The following is a 6,886-nucleotide window of genomic DNA, read 5'->3' as shown; positions in this document are numbered from 1 at the left end:
AAACTTTGGAGGGCAGCAGCAACAGGGCCAGGCTTCTTGGTCTGTGTGTGGTGGGCTTCACTGGCACTTGTGTCTCTTCCAAAGGCTAGCAGTTTGCAGGGAGAGTGAAGGCTGTGGGGAAAGCAGACGGCCTGAAGCATGGGAGACATGAGCATGGGCATTGGATGGATGTCTCCTCTTTCTTGATCATTCTGCAACTTTCTGGCTCTTGAGTAATCCATTTAATTCATTTAAATTCAGTGTAAATATTGATAGGAATGAATTTATTCCTGGTATTTTGCCGCGCGCGCGTGTGTGAGAGTGAGATGTTACTGGTTCTTTTGCTCCACAACATTTTCTGTGCTGAGTTCATTGTGGGTTTTATTTTCGTCATTTCTATTATTTTAGTGTTCACTCAATTTTTATGATTTTCTTATTTTATTTTGACAAAAAGGTTTATTAATTTTCTTTGAGGTAGACTTGTAATTTATTAATTTCTTACCCAAAGTTTGAAACAATCAACTCTATCTTAGTATCTATTTGACGTCGCCATTTGGAAATTTTGTAGCTATACTACTCTCTGCTTTTGCTTTTTGGATTGCCTTACTTTACAAAGTGGTATCCTTGGATCCCATTTTTTAGTCTGGTAGGTTTGTTTTCCTTTGAGTACTTCTACATCTGAGTAGACTTCTGTGTGTTGTTGATCTCAGGTTGTTTTTCTGCCATTGTTCATTCTCTGTCCAAAGAACTTCCTGCTGTATGTCTTATAGTTTTGGTTTGCTTTTTAACCAATTCTTTTCATTTTTATTTGGAAATATCTTAGTTTTGCCATCAAACAATTTTACTGGGCATATGATTCTTATCCACTTCCCGCGGCCCCCCGTGCCACCCCCGCCTCTACTTTTAGAGTTTTACATGCATCATCTCATTGCTTTCTCGGCTGCCTGGTTTCTACTGAGAAATGTTTTTGTTGTGGAAGTTTTTTTGTTTTTACCAAGCTGCTTTCAGGACTCTTTCCTTAACTTTGATTTTGGAACATTTGATTATGATATGGCTTGGTGTTTTCTTTTGGCTCTACCCTGTTTGAGATTCATTAAATTTGTTGAGTGCTTATCTTTGTGCTTTTAAGTAAATTTTCTTCCAATAACTGACAATTTTCTTTGTGATTTTCTTGGGTTCATCTCCTTCTGGAATTCTGATCACTGGAAAGTTATTCCTTTTAATTCCCACATAATACTTAGGATTGCTTAGGATTTGGTGGGGGATGTTGTTAATTTTTTAATTGTTCTTCTAGGAAATTAGTATTGACAGATTTGTCTTCAAGCTCACTAATTTGGCCTTCCATTGATTCGATATCACTCATTTGCCCTTTCACTGTATAATCTGTCTCTGAAATTATAGTCTTAATCTTATGCATTTCTACTTGCTGTTTTTGTATGGTTTCTAACTTTTCATTTACTTTGACAGTTTGTTTTTGTAGCATTTTCTCAAACCCTTCTCAATTCCCTCCCCCCCCCCCCCCCAGTTTTCCTTGACTTTGTCTGTAGCTTTTTCAATCTTTCAGTTCACTGTAAGTACCTAAATAGTCTTATTTTGAATTTGTTACCAGGTAGTGCTATTTCTTCCTTAGAAAAGTTTTCTGGATCTGTATTTTGGTCACTTGTTTGAGCTACTGTGTCTTGTTTCTTCATATGAACTGAAATTGCCTGTTATCTCTGAAACATCGTGGTGGTGTTACATTTGTATTTAATTGATGGTGGTGTGCTGTGTAGCCTTAAACATTCACCACCTGCCTCCTAGGTGTGATAGAGAAAGGAAGTGTGAGTGCAGTTCCCTGTTCACTAATCATGTAGCATAAATGAGGGAGTTTGGGGATGGAGTTGGCTGCTCTATAGCATTTCTTGGCTGATAAAGGAGTAAGAAGTGGCTCTTAGCAAGGGGAGCAAAGCAACGAAGTCCCCAAAATAGACTTTGGGGCCAGGGCATGGCACCCCATCAGACTTGGCCAGAAAACACTCCTAAAGGTCAACAAACAGACCTGGAACTATTTATAGGCTTTTCTTTTTTTCTCTTTTTTTGTCGTTGGTTTATTTTGTTGTGGTGGGGGTTTTTTTTTGTTTTCTTTTCTTTTGTTATTTTGTGTTGCTCTGCCTTGTTTTTGTGCTTATTATTGTCTCTGCGTGTCTACCTAGATAGGCGGGATAAACAACCTGGAGGAGAAAATAACAACAACATGGCCGACAGTTCCAGGGGACATGGGAGAGGGGAGGAATTACTGAAACCCTAATGAAGGCTGAACATGACAGTGGGACAAGAGGAAAGTAAAAGGAAATAGAGGAAAGAACTAGGAGGCAGAGGGCATATATAGAGGTCTAAATATAGACATTTACATAAATTTAAATATAATTTTATATAATAGGGAAATAAATCTATGTACATATATTTATATGTTAAGTATCAAGGTAGCAGACAGATATTGGGCCTCTACTCAAGTACTCCCTCAACACAAGAGCAGTTTGTTCTAATAACCTGGCATTCTGTGATGCTCACCTTCCTGACAACGATCATGGAAGACAAAATGGGTGCATAAACACATGTGATGGAGAAAGCTGATGGTGCCTAGCTAGTGTCTGTGGTCTTAAAGGCTTGAAGATAAACAAGCAACCATCTAGCTGAGAAGTAAAAAAGTCCACCTGGAAGAAGCATCAGCCTGTGTGATCAGGAGGTGTTGATGGGATCAGGTATCAGGCATCAAAGACCCAGAACAACAACCAAAAAAATCATATCAATGTGAATGAGGGGGAGTGTAGAATGGGGACCCAAAGCCCATCTGTAGACAATTGGACATTCCCCTCACAGAAGGGTCACAGGAAGAGATGAGCAGTCAGGATGCAGTACAGCACCATTGAAACATACAACTTTCCCCTAGTTCTTTAATGCTTCTTACCCACCGTTATCATAATCCCAATTCTACCTTAAAATTTTCAACTAAACCATAGCATGTACACAGTTACAGAAAACTGCTGGAAATACAGGGAATCCTGGACAGATAAACCCCTCAGGACCAATAATGAGAGTAGCAATACCAGGAGGTAAGGGGAAGGTGGGGGAGAAAGGGGGAACCAATCATAATGATCTACATATAACCCCCTCCCTGGGGGATGAACAACAGAAAAGTGGGTGAAGGGAGAAATCCGTCAGTGTAAGACATGAAAAATTAATTACAAATTATCAAGGATTTGTGAGGGTACATGGATTTGGCAGGGAGGGGAGAGGAGGGATAAAATGAGCTAACTCCAAGGGCTCAAGTAGAAAGAAAATGATGACAACAAATGTACAAATGTGCTTTGTACAATGGATGATGAACGTATGGATTGTGATAAGAGCTGTATGAGCCCCCAATAAAATGATTACAAAAAGAAGACGTGGCTCTTGCTCAGTGGGTAGGGCTGCAAGAAGCAGGAATGAGGTGGTGCCCTTTTGGTATGATGGCTGTCTCTGTGGGTGGTACAAAAAAGGGGAAAAAACAACCAAAGTAAACAACAGCTAAAATTGAAATAATAAAAAAGAAAAAGTGGGGGAAAGCAGGCAAATGCGCAAGAAAAAAATTAACTTAATAACTAGAAATTGAAAAAAAGAATGGAAAAATAAGAACAAGGGAAGAGAAGAAAAACAATAAAACAAAGGAGAAAAGAGGAGACAAAGACAATAAAGAAAAAACTATTTGAAAAGAAGATTTAATAAGGGAAGGGAGAAAAGGAAAGGGAAATAGAAGGTAAAAAGAAAACTAGAAAGCATCAATGAGGGGGAGAAAGAACAGTGTAGCCAGCAAGATAAGTAGAGCACTGGAGCATGGGCAAGACCCAGAGAAGAGGAAGCTGTGAGGCACAGGGCTTGGATGTGGGTTGGTGCCCTCTGAAAGCCAAGGAGATCACAGATGGGGTGGAGTGAAGGTTGAGGATAGAATGCCTGGGTCAGAACAGAGTTCATGCTGGCCTTGAATGATGCTCAAGATCAGGGTGTCTGATGTGGAAGTTGTTCGTGCCTCGTCAGAGGGTGGCTGGGGCCCAGAACCTTGTGCCCAGAAGAAACTATTTCTGGCCCAGAGAGCACTTGGGGACAGGCAAGTTGGTTATGGAAGGTGTTGCCCACTGGTCTGATAAATCCAGATTTGAAGTGGTGCCACTGACTGGCTACACTTCTGGTAGGTAGGAGGATGTATGGAGCAAGGGGAGATTGACCAGTCACTGATGTGGGCATTCATGTTGCTAAGATGCTGTTGTATTTAATTGCTGCTTGCAAAAGTTCAAGACGACTGTATCAGGCCAGCTCATTCAACGACTTTATCCAATTCACTTGTCTATCTTTCCCTTCGAAGCTCAGACCTCCAGGATTATCACCTGTGTCTGTTTCACTTGGCCTCTCTGTCTTTGTTGTAGAGGTTGTGTAGTGTGTCTTCTAGGCTGCCATCTTGACGGAAGTCCCCAAAATCTTTTAATTCCTTATTTCCATGAACTTGTTAAAGCCCCTTTGTATTCCTTTTTAAAGTTCTATTAACAGCTTTTCATTTAGAGTCATATTAATGTATCCATTTGAGCTCTCTTTCAGTAACAAGTTTTCCTGGAATATTTTCTGTCTTTTCACTTTCAATTTAGTTGTGTTTTGAGATCTATGTGGGTCTCTGGTAACGAGCATATAATTGCATGATGTTTTCTTGTCCATTCTGTCATTCTCTGCCTGTTGATGGAAGCATTTAACCCATTTATATTTAAAATGGTTTGCACCTTGTTGTCCCTCATTTCCTCAACTTCCTTACTTTTGCTAAGTTTGTATAACGAACCATTTTTATTCCTTTCTCCTTGCGTGTGTGTGTGTGTGTGTGTGTGTGTGCACGCGCGCTGGAGAGTGTTTATTATACAAAATCATCAGGATGAGGAGACTCCAAGCCCCAGCCCTCCCCACAGGGAAGCCACCCTGGGGCTGCCCAGGACCTGCCCCTGCAGCCCTGTAGGGAGACCCCGCTCCCTCCCAGCCCCTGGGGATGGAGAAGGCTGAACCCTACACCCTCAAAGAGAAGGTTTGGAGCTCCCATTTTCTGGGCGACCTCCTCCCCATGCACCCCCACAATGTCCACCCACCCCTCTGACTCAGGGACACCACACACTTGAACAGGACAGCAGACACTGGCTGGGGGCTGCTCCCCACAGCCCACCCAGCCACGGTTGTGTCTTTTTTCAGTGGGTGGGCAGAGCACAGTCTGAATGGCTTCTTGGAATAATTATGGTCAACACTGAGCACTCTAGGTAGCTGAGGGAGTCCATCTCCCGGCCATGGCCAGGCCCCTGCAGGTAGGTGATGGGTGCCCACTTTTTGTCCTGCAGCCTCTCGATGGTATCCTTGTCTTGCAGGTCCAGCTTGGTATGAACCAGGAAGGTGGGGGCAGTGATGCCACACCTCCTGGTACCACTTGGCGCAGACGTTCTCAAAGGATGCTGGCCTCACCACGGAAAAGCAGATCAGAAAGGCATCAGTCTAGGGGTAATAGCCGGTCGTAGTCCTCCTGTCCCGCCATGTCCCATAGCCCCAGGTTGACTGGCTTTCCGTCTACCATCACATTGACCGAGCAGTTGTCAGGAAGGCAGTTGTGGTGGTGCAGCTAATCAGTAGGCAGGTCTTCCTTCCCCACGGTGCCGGTGCCAGCACCGACCACTATACACTTGATGGCCGGCATGGGCACCGGGGCTGGGTGGAGCTGCGGAGAAATGCCCGGGCACCACAGCGTGTCTCTTTGTCTTTATATTTTAACATGCTTTCTTTTTATCATGCTAATATTTCTTCCAACAGTTTTATTGGCACATAATTTACATATCGTACAATTCAATTGTTCAACTATATCAAGAAGAATTGTACAGCCATTACCACATCAATTTTAGGACAAGCCTTCCCATGGTTAAATCACCTTTAAGATGAGTTGTGCAATCACAATCAGTTCTATTGTTCCCTCCTCCCCCTCCCCACCTTCATTGTTTTCTCCCTAAATCCTCCCTCCTTATCTCCGACCCCCTCCGGCCACATCCCCTGCATCAGTTATCACTATGCGTCCACTCCTTCTGTGTGTCACAAATTGGGAAACCCAACAGAAACATGAAAAACAAAATCACAATAAGGTGGTAAGGATAAAATAATAATGATATAAAGACAAAAATACACATAATAAGTAAGAAAGAAAAGACCCACATCAACATTCAAAAAGCCAGGGAAGAAATTTCTGTCATGGAACAAGTAAGAAATACGTGCACCCAGAACAAATTCAGGTCGTGTCTATAGGGAGGTCAACTGGTCAAGCATCGACTTTGATTGAGCATAATCAAATTACACTGGTCTATGGCCGATGATAAGGCAATTGGAGACTCTTGCCTGTGCCAGCATTTCTAACTAGACACTCTGCAGATGGGGTTTGAGCTCCCACTGTCCATAGGCTTCTATGGTCATAATTTTTGCTCTGATACTTTGCTCTTTGCCAAACTCAAATTTTGTAATTGCCATCTTTGCATCACACAGCCATGTGTGCTTCTTCTGTGTGGCCTTAGTTGACTCCTCGATTGATGGCTGCTTATTTGAATACAATCCTTTAAGACTCCAGACACTACTCCAATTGATAGTCTTGAAAGCTGGCATCATCTACTTTCTACACCTCACTTATCTTCAGTAATCATTTCATGAAGGTGAGTATAAAGTAGGGCGATGGTATCTGAACTAACTGATTGGAGCTAGCTTGTCCATGGGGCTTTCACATCTCAGGTTTACTTTCGAGGCCATAACCCTCTAAGACCAACTCCCTCAATAGTAGCCATAAGCCAACCAGAAACCAAACCAACAGAATACACACGCAGAAAGTAAAAAGAAA

General features: G+C 42.5%; 1 pseudogene; it reads right to left on the bottom strand.

Annotated features, from left to right (window-relative positions):
• Positions 1-57: 57 nt before the first annotated feature.
• On the bottom strand, positions 58-5,710 carry LOC142430462 (ras-related C3 botulinum toxin substrate 3 pseudogene; annotated as a pseudogene).
• Positions 5,711-6,886: the final 1,176 nt, after the last annotated feature.

The sequence above is a fragment of the Tenrec ecaudatus genome, chromosome 17 (assembly GCF_050624435.1).
Source record: "Tenrec ecaudatus isolate mTenEca1 chromosome 17, mTenEca1.hap1, whole genome shotgun sequence".
In the NCBI taxonomy this organism is placed as follows: Eukaryota; Metazoa; Chordata; class Mammalia; order Afrosoricida; family Tenrecidae; genus Tenrec; species Tenrec ecaudatus.
Note: the sequence above shows the minus strand (reverse complement) of the source record. Positions and strands in the feature narration are given on the sequence as shown.